Source organism: Cygnus olor, chromosome 12 (assembly GCF_009769625.2).
Source record: "Cygnus olor isolate bCygOlo1 chromosome 12, bCygOlo1.pri.v2, whole genome shotgun sequence".
In the NCBI taxonomy this organism is placed as follows: Eukaryota; Metazoa; Chordata; class Aves; order Anseriformes; family Anatidae; genus Cygnus; species Cygnus olor.
The window spans coordinates 15,974,287-15,995,626 of record NC_049180.1 but is presented as its reverse complement, the minus strand read 5'-3'; the positions used below and the strand labels follow the sequence as shown (position 1 = coordinate 15,995,626).

At 41.8% G+C, this 21,340-nt stretch overlaps 1 long non-coding RNA gene across 1 annotated transcript; it reads left to right on the top strand.

The window, feature by feature from the left end:
* The first annotated feature begins 7,949 nt into the window (after nucleotides 1-7,949).
* On the top strand, nucleotides 7,950-10,765 carry LOC121076899. The gene is made up of 4 exons (XR_005823785.1): nucleotides 7,950-8,147; nucleotides 8,486-8,596; nucleotides 9,344-9,386; nucleotides 9,941-10,765. It is a non-coding gene; the product is annotated as an uncharacterized LOC121076899 (long non-coding RNA).
* The last annotated feature ends 10,575 nt before the right edge of the window (nucleotides 10,766-21,340 follow it).

Genomic DNA, 21,340 nt, shown 5'->3' with positions numbered 1-21,340 from the left:
TTAGAAGTATTCTTCTGGCTATGCAACCTCACACTTCCCATATCCAACCCACACTCTTACATGATGTGAGCGCTAATAACCCAGTGCCTACCAGCACTGCATCAACCTATTGGAGTGTATAAACAAGATTTCCTATGTTTATTGCAGTAGAAGGTGCAATGAAAAACACATGCAGTTGTTAAATAAAGCAATATTGAAGAAATGTCTTGCACACAAAAAAAAAATGCGGTGAGGTTTGTGATGGCTGTTGTTTCTAGACTTTGTGGTGGGTTCTGCTATCTCAAAGGAACAGAGTTGCCATCAGTTCTCTCTCTCATGACTGTAGATAGCCCTAAGTCAAAGCTACCCTAGATTCAGGTTACAGGGTAAGACAAGGATCAACCCTGCAAGTTTCATTTGGTACGCTGAAGAATGCCATTGTAAAGTCCAGCAGGCTGATTTGATGTGCACATGCCCATGACACTTAGATGCACTGCAGTGTTCTGTATTAGGAGTGTCCTTAACTCCAAAGGCTGTGTGCCCAGTTATTCTGCATTACTAGATTCCAGCCAGGAGGTGATGAAAGCGTGAATAACAGAGGCCAGGTTATTATTCCTGCCAGGATGGAATGGAGGCTTCTAGCCAAAAAGAGTTGACAGAGAACATTTTTCACAAATTCACCAGCTTAGAGTCAGCAAGGCATCCAGGAGCTAAGAAAATTGATTTCTTAGCCTAGTACATTCTTTCCTTGGCTTCAGAAAAGTTTAACGAAAAGTAAGTGTGTAGGCAACTGGATGAAAGGACAACTTGGGAAAACAGTATTATTCTTAAATATTTCTTACAATTCATTGTAACATATATTATATTACTCTAGCAAGACTAAGATGAGCTTCCATTGTATCTAGATTTCCTTAAGCTGATCCTTTTTTTTTTTTTTTTCTGGTTCACTCAGAGCCAAAGGTTCCTTAGATTTTCCCAGTCTTTATCTTTTTATAAAAATGGTTAAAACACCATCAGGGAGCCTTTTCTGGGGATATACAAGCACAAGGAGACTTCAACCCTCTTCACTCAAAAGTAAGGCACTCTTTCAGTCTCTGCAGTAGAGAACAGCTTGTCTTAAATGAAGCAGAGACTAATCAGGATGCCTCCTCTTGCACTAGCGGCTAGGGAGGCCAGATACTTTTGCTGGAACAGGGATGAAACAAACTGGAATTTCCTGCACCAGCCAATCTCCTGTGCCATAGGAGGAAGCTGTCCTCTAAAAAGTAAAACCGAAAACCTGCCTTTAAAAAGCAGTTGCTTGCAAAGCCCCTCATGCAAGCCAGACCCTAAAGGCAAAAAGTACCTGAGAATACTGAGAGCCAAGAAGATAGAAAAGTTTAATTCCAAATTCTTGAGATGCATCATGTTTTTTGTTGATTCAGTGGGAAGGAGGGTGTATCACTCCAAGGAGGCCCCCCTGCACAGCACCTTTTAATACCACCTGATTAAGCATTGCTTGTTGAGTTTTGAATTTTACCCTAATCCTATTCTTTCTGTAGCAAATCTGTCATAAAAGCCTAAATCCTCTCTGGGGAGTGGGACTTGTAGTTGTCCTTCCATCGCAAAGACTACATACAGTTAGAACACCACACGTAAGTCACACAGAATGTGTACTCTGTGCTAAAAGATATTCTCCCATCCCTTCAGTGGAAAAAATTTCTGAACTAAAAGGTTTAAAGTTATATTGCTGACATTGCAGGTCTGCAAATCATCTATCAGTCATAGGGTCTTTATTTTGCTGTTACACAGTGATAACTAGAAATAGTTTCTGCTAACAGCTTTTTACAATGTTGGCATTTTTATTCCAAGATCATTCAAATTAAAGAACCGTCATCTCAAAATAGAAAAAAAAAAAAAAAAAAAGAAATAGAGAAAGTTTGTGTCACTCTGGATACTTGCTTTTCCAGTGAGTGAAGAGTATAATTTTAGAATTTTTAATTGAGCCCTTTTCTACTAGATACCATACGTGCAAGTTTTGACCTAATCTATATGATATCCTCCATAAATAATTCTATTCTGTACAATTAAATTTTATTTCAACAGGTATGTGTGAAATTTGTTGCATAAGTATCGCTAACACTTCAGAACTAACGGCACTTCATAAATCAGGCTTCTGTTATTATCCTATTCCTAGCTGCATCTTAATTATTTGGGTTCAAATACAGAGCACTGTTTTATAAGCCTTCATATTTTCTGTTTACAAGGATTTTACTAACATCTAATAAATTTAATGACCTCTAATAACAAGAGGAAGTGAAATCCTACTTAGCAAATTCATAGCTTTTCAATGTATCTTGTGGCTTTATGGCATTTCAAACCTTAGGAATGTAAAAGCTGTTTAAGGAGCTGTTGCTGGGTTCAACTAGCTGCAGAGACTGTTAAGTTATTTTTGTTTCTCTTTTATTGCTTAACCTCTGGGGCCTAACTCTGGGCTACCTGATAAAGTAGCCGTTGAGGAACTTTAAACCTTACAAGCTTTGAGTTGATAGACATAAAACAAGGTCTTGTATTAAACAGACATTTTAAAAACATAATTTCAAATCTGGAAATTGATTGTGGCTTGACCTATTTATTTTGAAGAGCTCACTGTTTCTTACTATCTCTGCTTTGCTGATATTATTAGATCCATTGTTTTTTTTACCAGAACTCCCAACTGATAGAAGAAAAATCAATGCAGTGCAAAGCTTGTTGGGCAGCAGCACTTTCATTAGAGTCGGGGCCACAATTTGCTAACTAAGACCAAGTTATGACATTCCCACTTTTTAAGGTTACAAACTCTTGTATTGTGCAGCTTCCAGTATTCTCAGAAGTCCACAATCCAACACATGAAGCAGGCTGGGAACAGAGCAATCTTTTAAAAAAAAATCCATAATACACACTGATTTTTTAGTACATGCTAATATGAGAATTACAGAGAATTACAGATCATGCAAAACTTCTTTTCAATGCTGATTTTTGAACAAAGTGTATGTCCAAAGTAACTCTTCCCAGGCTTTTTTTATTATTTATCTACATACCCTTATGCTCACTATTTTAATCACCTTTTGGGCATAATGATCTCTCAGCCGCCTGTTGCAGTGTGCATTTGGCACCTGCCCAAATGGTACATAGCAGCATGCAAAGGGGTCTTGGAGGAGGCACCCTTCTCGATGCAGTAGCCTGCACCAGCTCATCTCGGATTGAGGATGCTCAGAGGTCTGTAGTTCAAACACACATCTGCCCAGCTAATGGGGTCAGAACATCTTCCTCCAATAATGGATTGGTTCTCTCTTGGGTAAAGTGCCTCTAAGAGAAATTGAGAGAAGATCCATCCTTAAATAAGATTTGATGCAGCCCAGGAGAATGACAATTACAGCTTTTACTAACACTATTCCTAAGGCAAAGTCAAGCTTTATAGGAAACACAGGATGACAGGGTACTCGGGGAGCTTTTCTAGTGTAGCGACTCATAGAGAGGACCATGCTGTGGAGAAGTTTTGAGAGAGCAAATGCAGCTCACACAGGTGGCTTTGCTGTTGAAGACAGCGAGGGGCAGCCCTGTGTGGGTCACCTTGGTAAAGCCTGAGTTATTTTCTTCTTGTGCTGAGTGCAGCTGGTGATGGCAACAGATGGTTTCATCCAGCAGGTGCAAAACACAGGAGCCACCCCTGGGGTGAAGGTTCAGGGAGGCAGCCAAGTTGTACAGTAACAGAGGGGCTTGGAAGGGGCTGCCAAAATAGTTAGGAGCGCAACTGGAGTGCACCCTGAGCAGCCTTTTGCCGGGGCTTAGCATGTCCCATGGCAGAAGTCTCAGCCGAGGGGCTCTGCAGAGGTGGTTGCAGTGGGAATGGTGAGCTCCAACTCCAACAGCTTCGGCTTGCTGCTGCTTGCAGTGACAGCTGCCTTTTGCAGTTGCTGATCAGACTCACCTCTCTCTTCTGTCCCAGGCCCTGCAGCTCGACCTGTCCCAAAACACACTGTAATACGTACCAACTTCAGCTATGTCCATGTCCTCTCCTGTTTTCCCCTTTGCCGAGTGCTCAGACAGAGGCTGCAGGAGGTGGAGGCTGCGGGAGGCAGTGCTGGTGCCAGCACCTTCCTGCTACCTCGGCTGGGAGTAGGTATGAAAAGACATTTGGGCATCAGGGCTGTCGTAGTGGAAAGGGTTGATGCAATGTGGCACGTTGAACTGCAGATGATGGCCTTTTTTTTTTCTCTTTGAGAAAAAGCACATCACTCATTATTGATGGCTAAAGAGCAGGAAGAAAGAAATCTCTCCAATTTTACATGCAAAAGTTTGCCAAAGAAGGAGTTAAACGAACAGTGATCTAACATAGGCATCAAATGGTTGCAAAGAGCTGCACCAGCAGATGACTGTGGCTCTTTACACCCTCAAAACCACGAACCCCAAGGGGGCTGATGTAAAACCAGTGATAAGCTGGGATTTTAACAAACCTCTCAAGTACCTGCCCCACTTCTGCCAACCTGCCACTGCTCCTGCCACTTGTGTGGCAGTCGTACAAAAAAAACCCTCAGTTTCCCTCAGCACTGCCTGCAGTAAGTAGCACTGGGTAACGGTGTTTGCTTATCCAAGGCGAGCCCTCCAAATTTGCACTGGCAACCACTGGAGCAGCGTGTCTGTAATTACTGAAAGGACTGCGTCGTTCCTCCTTAATTCATATTTACTGTGCATCCCTGTCAGAGCCTCACAGGGCAAAAGATAAAAGAATACAGGCTCCTGTAGCGTAAACACAGTGCTACGGAGTAATGAAAATACATTTCATGAAATGCAGTGCCATATTTTCTATTATTTAGAAACACCGTACATCATTATTTTAGGGAGAAGTAAAATATGTAAAAACATTTCTGTACATTTCTTCTCTGAAGCTCACACCGAGCCTTTCTTTCCCTTTTTATAAAGCAGCCATTTAATAAAGCCTGACACTTAGTAGCAATGTTTTGAAATAATTTTTGCTGCTCTGCCAGCAGTTGGCTTTGCTGTGAATCTCTAAAGACAAATCCATCTACAGCAAATCTAGCAAAATTCAGCTCCGTGTTGTATGTCAGGGTTGAGGACTACTTGTCAGCTCTGGCACTGTCAGATTTTATCTTTAAATATGACAGGCAATTTGTTCAGGGAGCACTTCTGAATGACAAGATATAGTGGTGTTGTAAAACATGGCACCTGTGTGGTATGCCCTGCCTTTGTGGACATCAGAGGCTATTGTTTCCTTTGCTATTAGACAGCCACAGTCACACAGTAAGGTGTGTAAAATGTTCACAGAAACCTTTTAAATAGACTAGCAGGAAAGTAGATACCCTCCGGTCATTTAAGTCAGGCCATTTATCATTTTATCTTATAAAACACAACATTCACTAAAATATGATGTAAGGAGAAAACCAAATGCTCTGCTGAGCAGTGTTGGTTGCAAGCCCAGCCTTTGAACCAGGCTGCTATAAAAGGGTTTATCTTTGAAGTGCCAGACAGTAGAAAAATTAGGATTTTAACTCCTTCCCCATCAGATAGGTGTCAAGAGCCACGCAGAGGGCTCCTGTTGACGTATGGGCTGCATCAGGTCCTGCTGAAATACCCAGTGCTTACTGCAGTGGGGCTTCCTGGAACGGGGCACTAAGAACAGCTGATGAAACATTAGCACACCTAAAATGTTTGGTTTAAAAATAAATACACAGAGGGTCGTAGAGGATAATGATTTTACAATAAAAAAACAGATTTAACTATCAAAAGTAAACTGCATACGCACTGTGGGCATGCCACTGCCAAAGTCAATGGAGAGTTCTTCCACGCTGCCAGAGCAGTGTTTGCATGCTGGTGTAAGTAGTCTTCTTCAGAGCGTGGCCAACACTGAGTAAACCCAGCGAAAAATCTGATCCTACAAAGACCCTGCATGCAAGCACATCCTGTTCTGTCTGTCTCTGAGCAATGCTGATGCTCTTGCCCAGCTGACAGCAAGTGATGGGAATATTCTGGAGCAACTGGGAGGGGGCCAAGCAATTCTTTTAAAAGAAAAAAAAAAAAAAAAAAAAAAACTCTTGAGACTCTTTTGTTTCTGATGCCTAAGAAGTGGCCAAGGTACTGTTGATTGAATGCCTTCTGCTCCTGCAAATGCATGGCAGCAGCATTTGAGCTGCACTCGCTGTCCTGGCAGGGACGTGAAGTCCAGACTGAGGCATTTCTGTACAGATTTTCTGGATCCAAGAACAAGGAAAGTATCAAAAGGCATGGTAACACTGTGATCAAATCACTGTCCTGCTGTCCATTGAAAGGCATGCAATGTTTGGTATCTTACCTGAAGGCTCGAGTCCTGGGAATTAGTGATTCTGTAAGAACGTTGTTTTGGCTTTCACGTAAGAAGCAAATATTTAGACTTTTCTGCCTGGAATCGAAGTGAACCCTGCAAACTCAAATACTAGGTGGCTAATATAGAGATTCCCATTAAAAAAACTTCTATTACAAACAGAGCCATGATCTTCATTGCTGCAGGCCTGCCCAGTGAATAGCACTTAGAGGTGGTTGTACTGGATGTGCATGTAGCTTTACCATGGCAATTGAGCAAAAATAAATATAACGCAAGCTAATGGGCAATAGGGTGGGATCAGGGGTTAAGATGCAGTGTATATGCAAGTGGACCCCTCATTGGAAGGATTTGGCATGGCTCAAATATACTTTTGTGTTTCTTACTCTGAATAGAAATGAACAGCTGTCTTCTCACCTAGGAGTGTATGCTTTAAAGGAAATTCTGCAGATGAGGAAAGGAGAGAGCCTGCACTATGTCTTCCTCATTGAGAGACAAAATTGTCGTATTCACTCCTAATGTAATTTCCAAATTCAGTAGAAGAATATGATATTTATTTTTAAAATACCGCAATTGTGTTCAGGTATGTATGAATTAACTTTGGATGCTTTTTTATCTGTTTCCTTTTTATATACAAGGTTGTCATGATTTTAGAACCACTGGGAAAACTGTCAATACATCTTACCTAAGTTAAGATCTTGTGAGAATTAGGTTCATCTTCTAAGATGGTTTCCATAACCGATGAAAAGCAAGAAGCAGCTCCAGGGGATTAGTCATTCCACCCGGTTTTGATATTTATTTCAGGAGAGGATGTGCTGTCTCTGAAGAAGCCTATCCCTTCCTGTTGACTCTAGATAGCTATGATAACTTGCTTGTCTGATGTTCAGGTAGCTAAATTTGGCTGAGGAAAGTCCATCTTTAGTCATCTTAGTCTCTCAACTTTCCCTCACCTGTTTCTGAAGGATGTTTGCCTTCTCTGCATTCACAAGCACTTGACCATCAGTGGTACATTAACTTCATAATGAAATCTAATTCAAAGGACTTTTAAAAACAAGGAGAAAGATCTTCTTGTAACTACTAGTGATGGATGATTGCTGTGGTCACACAGAGCAACATAAATCTTGGTGGCACGCCCAACGATAAAAAGCAGACAAATTCAGCATCTCAGGGAAGCCATGTATTTAAGCACAGGAGAGACATACAGGGAAAGGTTTTTAGACCTTACCTCCATTAGGAGGGCAGATAAACACCCAGTGAAGTAATTTTGCCTGCCCATCACTGAATAATGTGCTCTGAAATGGAGAGCTACACTGCACTTCCACTGTCTTCAAGCAAGTGGCCTTGCCAGCAATTTTAGAGAGAATGTAATGAGAGAAGAAATCCCCTCAAACATTCAGGCAACCACATACATCCCAATTAACTGTCCCAAATAACTGAAGCTGCTGTGTGTAATTACCAGTTATCTGCCTGCTGAAGTTCACTAGTAATTAGGTATAAAGTACTTGACATGTTTTCCAAATGTGTATTTACCATTTCCAAATGGTGTCTGTGTTGTGCAGCTGTATAAAAAGCATTGGGGTTAAGGTATGGGAGGGAATTTTTTAAAGGTGGAAGTTGAAAATCTGGGTTAAAAGTGGACTAATCAGCAGTGAAAGCAAAAGTAACCATGTCTCAGAAATTGTGCTCCAGTGGTCAGTGTATGATCTTTTGCAGTGATAGCAGTTTCTCCTCTAAAATACTGTGATTTGAGTATTTGTATTACAGGAAAACCGAGATGCGCCAACTAGGAAGGAGTAGTTCATCATATTAGGCACTCTACAAATGCAATGCACTGGTGAGCATGCTTTAGTAGTTCCCTCTATAGATAGTCTACAAAAGATATAACTCAATGCTATCTGCAGTAAAAGGGTATTTGGGGTGTTTTTAGTGGGAATAGTAATTTTGTGCTTTAGTGGGCTCCTTGTGTCCTCAGTTTACCTCAAAATAATAGTTTAAAATAGCCAGGAATGGCTTCCTTGGCAGGGAAGATTTGCAATTAATTGATGTACAAGATGCCACTTCCCTCTAAGGACATGGTTACCCACAGCTGTAGTAAGTCCAAGATGACATGGGAAATGAGGGAACAAACAGGGAATGGAAACAAATATGTACAAGCTCCATTTACTTTCTCAGCTGCTCAGGAGGAAGCCTTGAGTCTGTGGCAATGGAGAGCACTAGAAAAGGGACAGGAGGGAACTCAAAAGAGGCTGGAAGAACCAAGCAGACAGTTTTGAAGGCAGAAAGGTAGGTGGGAATGCTCCTCCACACTTTGAATTTACTATGGTGTTTTGCAGTAAGTAGTGCTTTTGGTAGAATAAGTTGAGATTTACTTTCTGTGATTAATAGAGGAATCCAGTGGAAATGTGCAAGTTTCTCAGTATGACTGTTCCATCTATAGGAACCAGGCCTTGATACCTTGTGGACAAAGCTTGGCTTGGCAAGCTCTGTCACTTGCTGTGAGGTGTTTTAACTGTTTCCTCAATGGGGAGAAGCCTCTGAGGACACATTTTCATCATTTGTCCACCTCTGAGTTGTTCTAAAGAGTTTTGAATTTATGGCCACCTTTAATCAAATGTGAAAGAGAAATTCAAGAGCAGAAGAGGAAAGCTCAGAAATTTTGGTGAAATTTGGAAAGCAGCAATGGAGAAGAGTTGTATAGCAGTGTCTCCTCCGAGGAGAAGGCAGAACTTGACCATTGCTGTCCCATTGCAGCAGCCATCTGGTCAGTCAGTCACAGCATGGTCGGTCTCCTGCACAGAGGAAATATTGAACAACATGGAGAGAGCTGGGCTCTTGTGGTGAGGGGATAGGGGCAGGGATTTTGGTGACAAAAAATTCCGACCCATGGGAAATCAGGCTTCATTAGTTCTGCTGCTCACAAAACAACTTCTTTCTGGTAACCTTGGGAAAAGTCTCTCTGTTTTACACTTATAAATCAAGGCTATTATTATTTGAAGTGCTTTGGCTGTATAAAAGCTAATGTTTTTCCAGGTTCCAAAGAATTATGCACAATGGACACACGTTCTTAACTCAGGTATGCCTGTAACAGTCGGTGTGGCACTTTGGGTAGAACTGGGGTATGTATTGAGCATTTCAGCCCCAAGTCAGCAAAGCTGACCTGATGGATCAGGTCCAGTGCTTTGCATCTCAGTTTTCTAACTGTTTGAGCAGAGGTTATTTCTGAAGAATAAATCATTTAACCTGGTTTCCTAAGGAATTGTGATGTCTGCAATTGCTCTATATGTTCACACATATATCTCTTAGTTCTGATCACCCAAGGACCTATTTAAACTAAATATAACTGAAGGAGGAGGTACGTTTCTGCAAGTTTTGTGAAGCTAGAAAAGAGGCATTATTAGTACTAGAAAGGAAAAGGCTGTTTTGATAACTCAGTCCTAGCAGAAATCAAGCCCTTCAGAGGCATTAAATGACAAGACAGCTTTACAGCAAATAAGAATTCATGGCTCATACGGCTTAGAGAGCTACCTGTGTTTGTTATGGTGATAAAGCTTTAAAAAAAAAAAAAAAACATATTAAAAAAATTGTTCAGAATTCTTACTCCAAAATGATGATCTTTTTCTTGCTAAGGGACACGTGGCAGCCTACACATTGATACAGACATGAACTAGCGTCATCCAGAAGCAATGCTGTTTCTCTCCGTGGCCGTGGGGCTGTTAGGAAGCCTGGCTGGCCACAGGATCCCTGCCCTGGTCACCTTTCTGTACTCCCAGAAGGGGAACAATGAAAGGAAAGTTGGCCCAGACATACTAATCTGAGTCCTAGGATGAGGAACAAATAGCTTGTCAAATCACAGTATTATGAGAGATAATGTTTCTGTTACTCATACAAAGAGTTAGCAATTACATTGCAGCTTTATTTTGGTTAGCTTTTCTTTAAAATCAAATGAATATCAATCTACAATCAATAAAAAAAGTTGCCTATAGGCAGTTTTGCCTTCGAATCTACTTCATGGATCACCTGCTAGTAATTTATACAGAGTCAATAAGACACATTTCAAAAGTGAGGTTTTTCTCCCAAAAGGCAAAACTGCTCTAATTTACAGCTGGATATGAACCGGGCAAACAACATACACCTGAAGTAAATGTAATTTCTAATTTACAAGCAACTCCAGTGAAAGATTATATCTGATCTGCTCTCTATGCAAGTAATCTATGGATATTTATATTATGATAACTGGAGAGCATAAATTGCTTTTGTTTTTCCTTTTGGGTATCTCTTTCATTTGTTTGTTTAGCAAAACCTGCAGGGGAAACGAGAACAGCTATAATTACAGTCACAGTTACAAGTTGTGGGGTCTGTAGATAATAAGCTACAAGGCATTTCTATTGAGCTTTTTTATTATTATTTAGTTAAAGAATGCTTTTTCCCAAGACAATCCATCTGTATTTTGTAGGAAGGAAAATCAAAGCAATAGCTGTCAAATATCTGTGAGATAGCAGATTTACAAATTAATCCCATTGCTTGGTATTTCCACAAAGCTTGCAATCCATAATTGGTGCTAGAAACTATAATTAACTTATTAGAAGCACTATGGCAGTTAGGTGTGCAAAATGGCAGCAGGTGTGTAATATCATTAGAAATACTCGGTATAAAAAGGACCTCTGAGTTTTATCCCTTTAGTTTCATGCTACCAGCTGCCAATTTGATTGGTTAAGTAGTTTTGGGCCGTGCAATACTCTTTCTTTTGGATTGATGTGTTTATTACTTTTTATGACAGGGGATCCCAAGGCAGATGTTCAATAAAGAAACAAGCTGCTACAGACCAGAGTAAAGAGATAGGTGGTGTAGATGCAGGAAATTGGGAAAGTTATCATATGCAGTAAGTTGTTATTGAAGATTTTGCTCCCAGCATTTGTAGCAGTTGTGTTATATGCTCTTCCACAGACAGTAATCTAACAGGGAATTATTGAAAGCCAAGTGCCAAGATTTTAAATTGCTCTATATGATCTGGAGCTGCTACTCAAACAGGGAGCTGGAGCTTTGAAATTATAAAGATGTGACCGTGCCATTTTTAGGAGAAATGCGTGTCAACTGTTTGAGCTGGTTTGCTCGTGCACAGCCTTTTCTCACCGAGACAGATACACAGCTGAAGATGTTTTCCTTTGCACCTTATGTAACCATTTATGTTAGTACAAAGTAAGTGAAAACCATTACTTGGAAGGAAAATAGCTCAGAATTTGGATAAAGGGGAACAAATTCGTAGTTGTGTGGAGGTCTGATTTATACATCAATCAAAGCCAAGTTCTGCTCTGTTTTCACCAGCAAAAATGCAGGATCATCACATTTAGGTGAATGGGGACATACAGATGGATCCACGAGAAAAACAATAAGAGAGACAGGTTTTTTAATTCCTGTGACTGCTCACAGCTTGGTTTGTGTTTTGTGCAGTTTTAAAGGGAAGAGAGAATACAAGTTTCTTTCATTGCAGTCAGAAACTTTTGAACACTCCTGTTGGGAAAAAGCAAATACTTTCTGGAGAGACTTGTTGGCATAGCACATCATCTCCTTTCAAGTGCTTTAAAAGGAAGCAATAGAATGTGATTGACAGAAAAATTTCCTTTTTAATTGTTTTGGTATATTGTGCTGGTTTTGTGACTTTAATTTAGTGTATTACAACCAGATAGAAGGAGAGCTAATTCATGAAAGAGATTTTATTTTCTAATTTGATTTTTGTTAATACCCCTAAAGCCTCCAGAGGCAGATGGCCAACACATTTGGATGACATTGAGAGCAAAGTGTTCTGCTCCATCCATGTTCTTTAATCCACTGCTTTCCTCTAGTTTCTTACCAGCAAATATTAGTGTCATCCCTGAAACAGTATTCTTCCACCTGTGTTTTGAAGGGATCAGTGTCTCGCTCTGCCTTTTGCCGCCCCTAAAATGCTTCCTGCCATAGCCCTGTAATCTCCTGACCTTTCTGAGGCTCAGCTGTTCAAACTCCAGTGGGCACAAAACACTGCCCTGCCTTCTCCTGCAAACAAAGAAGGTGTGACCAACCTTGCCATCCCGAATTTTCCCACTCCCGTGTGTGTTAACAGTCACTTGAAACCTACCGCTTTGCTTGTAAGACCGTTGCAGACCTGTTCCAGCCTGCCTTGGAGGCGCTGCCTTTCTGTACCCTCTGCTTCTTCCTATTTGTTTCCTTTATAAATTAAGGCATGGGTTGTAAGGAGAAAAATGGTCTCTTGCCATCTGTGGGGTGAAATGTTTTCCAAACCCCCCAAAAGTCCTGAGGGCTGCAGGACTTCCCATGGCCTGAAAAGACAGATGTCATGAGCTGGGGCAGGTCACTTCCCAGCTCTTCCATTCTTTTAAGTGGAAAGCTACTGACCTCTTGAGGGGAATAAAAAAGAAAAAACTCCAGAGATTATTAGATTTAGGGTAATTATTAGACTATATGTCTGACCAGGCTAAACAACAAATTATATATGATATTTAGAACGTCTGTCGATTGCAGTGCAACTAGCAGTAGACACTGAGATAGGTCGGTGAAGGCTGACGCTAGAAATGATGAAGAGAAATGCCAAAAAAAAGAAGTGGTGATGACCAGAAGTGGTGTTATTGTGAGGGGCGAACACAAAACTTGAGAGGACTTTCAGTAGCAGGATGTAGCATCGGTGTGTCTCAAAGCACTAACAAAGAGTTGGAAAAGACAATGCTGACCTCAGGAGCTGAGGAGTAGAGGGACAAGGGAGATGAGAATCATGCTAAAAAGCAATATAAGCAGTTGTGGGAAGTGACGTTTTTAAAACAAACCACTGTGGTTCCTGTATTGTACAAACCTAATAAGACATAGTGAAAAATATTGGATTTATTTTTACAAGTTAAAAGTGACCTTGTTGGCCTTATGAATGGATTGACTTCTCACAGTACCTCTTAAGGGCATTAGGGTTATGACTAACTCATAAAAATAAATCCAATATTTTCCCCTTGGCCATGTCATATCCAGTGTTGGAATTCAGCTGTGAGAACTGGTGGGGCTCTGACTTTCATTTAGTTTGACCTCCCATTATGAGGAGTACTCCGCTCTCAATCCTGGTGGGCTGCAGCATAATTCCAACAGCGGTCATATCACATACTGAATGGAAATAGAGAAAAAATCCCAAGAAGGCCTAGAAAATAGAGGGTCGGGCAACAAAGTGTATAACTGAAAACAACGTATAAAAGGAGTAAGAGTTTAAAATACTGATAGTTTTTTTCCTTCCCTGTTTTTCATTTGACCTGCATAGCAAATCAAGGCTATTACATTATACACTGAGTATGGAGAAAAAAAAATCCTAGCTGATGACTTAGCTCATACAGATATTCCATTCTATTAGAGTCAGAAGAACATTAAAAAAAATCTAGTCAAGAAAATAAGTAGAGAATAAGTGGTTTAAAATGTACATGAGGGCTTTAAAAGTAGCAGACACCCCAAACTAGTATTTGTGATAGCACAAGATCTCTACCAAGCAATGACCTTGTCCAAAGCAGTTGGAAAACATAGTTTGGTTCAGCATCCTTGGATGCCTGCAGCTATGGATGAGAAGCTTTGTTCCTGCACCTTCCTAGGCTACCACTGAAGGACTGTATTGGCTTTGTGCATACTTCAGAGGAAAGTAGTCCTGCTGTAGTTACTGTGAGGCATAGATGAGTAAAGGTTCGTTTTAAGTGTTTAACAGATGCGCTGTTTTTATAATCCGTGTATTCCACATCTCTGCCCTGCCTGATAACCATTCCCTTTCTAACAGGCTCAGATAAGGCTATGTTCTTCTTGGCTGAGTTAGTTTTCAAGCTCCAGTGCGTGCATCTGGACATAGTCTTGGGCAACTGGCTTGAGGTGGTCCAGCCTGAGTAGGGAATTGCACCAATTGGCCTCCAAAGGCACCTTCCAACCTCAGCAACTGTGTGATTCTGATACCATCATCTTGAATCCAAGCTGTCTAGGCTAATTTGCCTTGTCAAGAAATACAAGGTGGACAGAAAACCGGTTAATGACATAGGAGTGGTGTCATTGGGTTAACAAGAAGGTTTGGCCATTAAAATTAGCTAGGCCAAGCTACAATAGAAGCAACATGAGATTAAAGATTTCCTGCACTGTGACTGTCCTTGCAAGGATAAACCCTAAACTAGTTTAATTTGGGTCGAGCACAAACTCTAGTGCAAAGAACATATAAATCCATGCATCTGTGTTTATTTGAAGCCACGTTGGATTCCAACCTTGGTTACTGCGAGGTCAGTTTTGCCATTGTTCAGTGTTGCCCTTCTCCTCACAAATGTTCCCCCAACAACTTGAGCAGCATGCTGAATTAGAACTGTAGAAAATCACCAATGACATGCATATGCTGTAGGCATTTTTGAGGTTGCAGGGCTAACAGTAAATATTCACACTTAAAATATTGAATTTAGGTTTATATGCCATGGAAATGTTGAGCACCTTCTTTGCTTTGTTTCCTCTGCTTCTGCTTTTCCCATGACTCTTTTATTACACTGAGCAAGTTCCGTATCTGTAACATCCAGAAGTTGATGAGTTCTCATGTTGCATTTCCTTATTTTTCTCTGAAAATTTTCAGTAAGTATTATTTTACCTGCATTGTTCTGGTGTCCCAAGTATTCCCATAGTCAGATCAATCATGGGAAAAATTTAATTCCCCCATCCAGAGATACAGGGTTCCAGCAGTCTGAGAGATTTCAGCCCCGCTCCGTGCTGCCTGGTTGTGCAGTGGACGAATGGTAAGCTTTCCTCTGGAACAGCCCATGGCCCTTATTATGCCCCAGACCAGGCAAATACCGTGCTCTGAGCATCATGGTGACCTCTGCAATCACTACTGCATGCTAAAAGGTGCCTTGGCAAGTAAACTGTAACCGCAGATTTAGCTTTCTTTATGAGACACCGTAGTCAGGATTTAAAGGTGTTTTTCCTAAATGTGGCAAACAAGCCTGCTGAACCAGCTAAGAACTCTTATTTTTATAAACTGGCAGTGATGTTACCTTGTATAAAATATGTTTAATTCTAACCAATGCATTTTTGAGTTATAGTTTCCATAAATATTTGTGAATACATTATGATAAAATCTAAAACCTTGGCAACAGTTAAAAGGAGAGAGTTTGCAGATAAAAATCAATATTGCCTGCAGTATCCCAAGAGAACATACTGCTAGTGAAGTTTAAATTAGCTTTGCCCTAAAATCCAAGACATTCCTGCAGCACACTTTAAAGCATCTTAAAGTGTGAAGGAGTTAAGCTAATTACTGTAGCATTTGAAGACAAGACATTTGTAAAATTAATGGGCTAAAGTCTGCAGTCTTTTCATTCAGCAAAAATTCCCACTGCAGTTGTGTGTTTATAGAAGAGCTGCAGAGTTTGGTCCCCTGCTTTCAGACAGTGGCATCTAGCAACAAAATACTCCAAATACCTTTTTCAGCAAGTCATGCAGCCCGTTTGGAGCAGCTCTGCAAAGCAAAACATGTGTGCTAAAGGCCTGAATTCCACACTGTGGGTGTTTCAGGGAAGTTTACATCAAGTTAGCTCAGGTCTGGTGCCATACAGTGAGTGCTCACCTGTGGCTGGAGAACATCCCTTCAGTTTCACCTGAGAAGAGCCCAGCTCTCCCAGTGGCTTTCTGCTCTGTGGTGTAAACCAAAGCATGGCGAGCGGTGGTGTTTGGGAGAGTCACCTCAGGAGTGTGCTCCTTGTCTGAACTAAAACACCACCGCAGAGATGTTGTGATGAGTGAAGGAGAGTTGTGGTAGCAGCCCCAGGTAGCACGGGCCCCCTTGCAGTAATGCTACCCTGCTTTACCTTTCTCTTGAAGCATGATGCTGAGTCCTGCACAAAACTGAGGCTGGCGGAGCCCTTGGGAAGGCACATGGATGCAAACTGCTCTTCTTCCTGTGCACCAGCGATGAGCAGAAGTAGCTGGTGTGAGGGCAGGGATGGTGTTTACCTGGGAAACCCAGAGCCCTGTGTTTGGGTCAGGCACGAGCTCTGTTCAGCAGCTTCATTCTTGCTCAGTGTTGAAGTTCTCACACTAGGACATGACTACAGAATACAGATAAATAGGAAGGAATTCAGTTAACATTTTCTTTTGTGAAGTGTTAGAAGGATGTAACCCTCTGCTAAAGTATTTATAAGGCAAAGCACTGGTCCACTGCAATCCATTGGCACCACTCTCACTGCAGAAAACACTGACCTCTGAGCTCAGGCTTCGAAAGGCAAGTTGTCTGCTAGTCAAGTTGATCCCAGTCTGTTTCTCCTCTAGACCAGTCCAAGTCAGTAGGGGAATTACAGAGGAGACCGCAACAACTTGTGCTGCCCCCTTAACGATGAGTAGCCTTGTTCCTTCCAGGCTGCAGGGACATTTCTTCCACATCTGTTTTTTAGCTGAAGATTTTTACAAGGCATTCACAAATGTGAAAAAAAATTAGTATATTATGTGAACATTCACCCAGCTGCATCTTGCCATGCTTTATTTTGGCTATGGAAGCTGCTAGCTGGAAAAAGGTCAGGATAACTATAACAGACTTTTGGGTTCTTGCTGTTTGATAGACTCCAGACTTCACTCACCTTAAAAAAGCATTGGTTAGGTTTCCTGACAGGTAGGGCTCAATTAACAGAAATTAAAAGTTGGTTTGAGATGGAGGGTGGTTGGCTGGGTATGGGAGAGGATAGCTGGCTCAGAATTTTCTGCATGGACTCTGCTGTAAAATGGTAAGATACGTTTCACATTTTTTATCTAAATATAATTGCATTTCTGAGTGTTGGCCAGATGAAAAGAAACAGTGCACCAGATGCAACACTCACACACACACACACACACACACACACACACGTATTTCCCTGCCCTTCATCTTTCAAGAAAAATCTAGTCCTTCCAGTAGATTCATTTTCAGATGAGGTTGCTTGTCTTTTTCCAGTTCAAAGATGGAGTGAATAACTGAAGTTAGACTGGCAAAGGTAGTATAGAAAATTGTTCAGACTCACAGGAAAATTGAGATAATTGCACTTCTTACAGCTATCAGCCAATACAGCTTAGTTTCACTGGAGCAGTGACTGTTAGTATTTGGTTTCTTCCCAACTGCAATTTGAGGAAGGTTTTTAAATAAAATTTTCTAACTGTTCCTTAGCCCTTTGCCATGTTCTTAGAGTTTGCAGCAATTTCCCAAGTAACAAGCCCTTATTATTGCAAACCCTATATTAAAAATGCTTATGTAGTTGCTGTGCGGCTCACCAGCCTTTTGCAGGGTATCTTTAGTGCCTGTGTGCTTACGAGTTTATTGATTCCAACCACGGTCTGAATCTGTCCCCTGCCTTTAAATTCTTTCAGCGTTTTTTGATGCATCAATAACTTGTGAGTCTTTTACCTGCTTTCTTGCAGCTGCTTAGTGTCTCAGTCACCCTTTTGGCTCGTAGTAGGAGCCTTCAGACTTCCCCTGTAGCTGCCTGTCTGCACGCAGGTAATAGCAATGCCTGTGAGCGCCGGGTCCTGGCACACAGGACTTCCCCTGTTCATCCCCAGCAGCTGCCCTTTTAGTGCAGGCTGGAGAGCTCGCAGTCTCCTTGACAGATTCCAGAATGTCCTCTCTGAATTGTTTCTTCCCTGGGGCAATCTAAAGGAATTTGCCTCAGATGACCGCATTCAAGCAAATCTCACCCTTACATTTCACTTTAGTCAATTTAAATCTCACACTTCATATGGCCTTGGCTGCATAGCCTATGTCATCCTTCACTGCAATACAGATCTGCTCCTATCTCGTTACAATGTGCTCAGCTCTACCACCGGGTTTGATATACACATACAGAGCTATACTGAATTATTAAGGGTTTCACTTAAACCAGCAAGGCTCGGGAAGTTTTGAAATTCTATCTTTAATGTGACCTGTAAGGTTTAGGTACTAGAGATGTCTCTCAACAGTCAATGCCTTTAATACGCTCTGTGCTGCAGTAGTTTATCAGAATGGGAAATTGGAAAGGATGGCGCTTCAAATCTGCAGCAATTATATGGAATTTGAGGTAGAAATATGTATTCTGACTTTGGACATCTCTGGCTCTATTGCCAAAAAAAATAAAGACCTTTTCCTCTTATGTACATAAACACTGAAATCCTTAAATCTTCCTTGTCAGACAAAAGCCTGGGCATTCCGTGATAATATTTTTCATGTGCCTTACAGTAGGAATTATTCTGAGTGTTCAACTTTGCCTCAGTAGGTCAGAGATGATATTCTTTTTATACAGATCTTTAATATAAGCAATATTCTCTCTCACCCCTGACTCATAATACAGCAGTTTTCCTTCAAAGCGTAAATTAAAGTGAAGCCACAAAAGGGTCATTAATGGACTTGGTAGAGTCAATATTGAGGGTATCATGTACTGCCTGTTTAATATTAAAAGCAAAGTCAATGGAAGTATGGCCTTAATATATGTGGGCTTTGTGAATACCAAAGAGATTGTGGGGAAAGTTTAAAGTTAGGAGTGTGCAGAAAGATGAAACAGCTTGCGAGGAAGCATAATGTTGGGGTTCATTCCTGAAAACCCAGGAAAATGCATGCCTGCAGTTAGGATTAGCAGAGGATTAGCATGGTGTCATCCACTGTATTTCATACTTGGAATTTTAAAGAATTCTGGTGGAGGGAAAAGATTTGTAGTTCCAGAGCTGCCATTTGAACAGCAATATCCAAATCACTGGCTAATCTTATCCTTCAAAATAATGAATGGAAAGGCCAGGATGCCATAGCAAAACTCTCTACAGAATATACTTTGCGAGAGAACTAGTAAGACACACAGCGTAACTTTATTCTGCTTACAGAGTGTGAGACTTTTAGAGGACCAATTAAAAGAGACTTAAAATGCAATTAAAGGAGAAATCACTTGGCAACAGGGCATTAGCTATCTCTCCAATCAGCATTGCATTAGCGAGCCTTTAGGAAGAGATTTGCTGGTGGATAAAATCTTTGCAAAGCATAACGGCATGGCTGAGCGACAGTGGCTGATAGGCGCTGGGAGAAGCTGGCCTCTAGGGAAGGGACCTGGACTGTGTTCTTCTTGCTGTGCTGGGATGTGAACGGTGCCAAGTGCTGGGAGAGAAAGCAAATTCATAGAGCTGGCTGCACTGGAGAACAGAGGCCACAACTTGCAGCACATCTGGCCCTGCAGAAGCCCACAGTGCCACACAGCTGCTCTGCAGCAAACCGCCAGCTGAAGGGATGCACTAAGCAGAGTGTGTGGAAGACCAAGCGGCATACACAGGGCTCATGCTAGTGCAGAGCACTCTCACTAATTTGGCAATGAACATTTATTATCTTGGTATATAATTGCATCTTTAGCTGGCTCAAACGTCTTCTATCAGGTGACATGAAGGTGCACAGATTTGGCATAACTGCTTGCCAGACCAAGGCCTGAGGCATCTTTATGTCAGAAAATGACCAGCTTTGGTCTTTGGAGTTGGGCAGTTTGACTCTTCATGGTGTCTGGAGGGGATGTGGATTGTGATTTTTTCGGAAAGGAGGCTCAAGGTTTTACCATGGTGAGATTTCAAAGATTTCTTCTACTTCCTTCTATGTAGGATCTTGTCTGCACAAGGGGTTTCTCCTAGGCTTTGACTGTCCCAGTCTTCTCTTTTTCGGCATGTACCACCAAGGAAAAGAAGTCCTTTTCCTTTGCCAACATTCCTTGTGGTTGAGATTTCCCTCCGAAGCTATTAAACCCTGAGTTCACTTTTTTCGGGGAATAACCACATGGGAAGACCAGCAAAGGGAAAGGTGCATTGCTGGACAAACAGCACCACACTAGGGATGGGGACAAATTCTGCTGTTCTGAATCTGGCCTTACCCTCAGCTAGCATTGCTGCACTCTGATCTCACATTTTTCTAGTAATTGCACTTTTGATCAAGCAGCCGAAATTTGGATGGGAGAAGGAGACGGGGCACATGCTGTTTGTACCTGGGTAGGCCACTCTTGCATCACGTGTAGCACATGAACAGGTCGAGCTCTCCTACCCTTCTGGCAAATGGTACTGGAGGAGGCAGCCCTTCTGCTTCTACAGCTGCCAGTGCAGATCTTTTGAATACCAGTCTGGGTGTCCCTGGGAGATGGCAGACACCAGTGCCATGACTCAGTTCTACTTCAGTGGACTCCTTAGTAAAGCTGCAGGGGATGAGGAAGGTGGGGAGGTGTGTCAACGCGCCCTACTCCTGCACCATGGACTTATCCTTGAAGTGCACCTCTGTACTGGAACAAGGTGATGTTTCGGATATTGCTTAAAGTTTTTGTATGTTGGATTTTGAGCCTGGGAGCCATAAACCAGAAAAGTCTGAAGAAGATAAGATGAGCACTTGTACTAAGAAAATACCGAAGGCAGAAGCAAGGTTTTTTGTCGTCGTTGTTTTCTTCTGTGTTTGTTTGTTTTTTAAAGAACAAATCAGTACATAGCAGATGTGTATGTGTGTGTGTCCAGAAAAAAGGACTTACCAGGAACTTCCCTTTGTGAAGTTAAGGGCTGCAGCCCCAGAGCTGAGTTTGACCTGGAGACCTGACCCAGGCAATACCTTGGGATGGACTGCCTGCCGCAGCCTGCAGCTGAATTGTGCCTGATGCTCTCCTTCAGATGAGGTGATGAATGTCATGAACGTGGCTTTATCAATAGATGGGAAATGTCTTTGTAAATATCTACATCTGCTTAGGCATTTAAGGGTGTGATTGAGGCCTTTTGGAGATGAAAATGTACGTATGTGGGTACTCTGCGGTCACAAACTCCAGCCTGCTTTGTTCAGCCAGGGGTTCTGCTCTGCTTGAGCAGCGCGGCGTCATACATGGCTCTGCATGACACAAAAATAGTTTTAATTGTCTGTAATGTATGGCAAAGAGCCACGGCGACAAACTGCTTCCAACTGTCTCATGCCAGAGCCGATCCCTTAGAAGCTGCGGTCGGCCACAGCTCCGGCCCAGCACCAGGCCGCAGGATGACAAATCCTAGGACGTGCGGCAGTGGCAG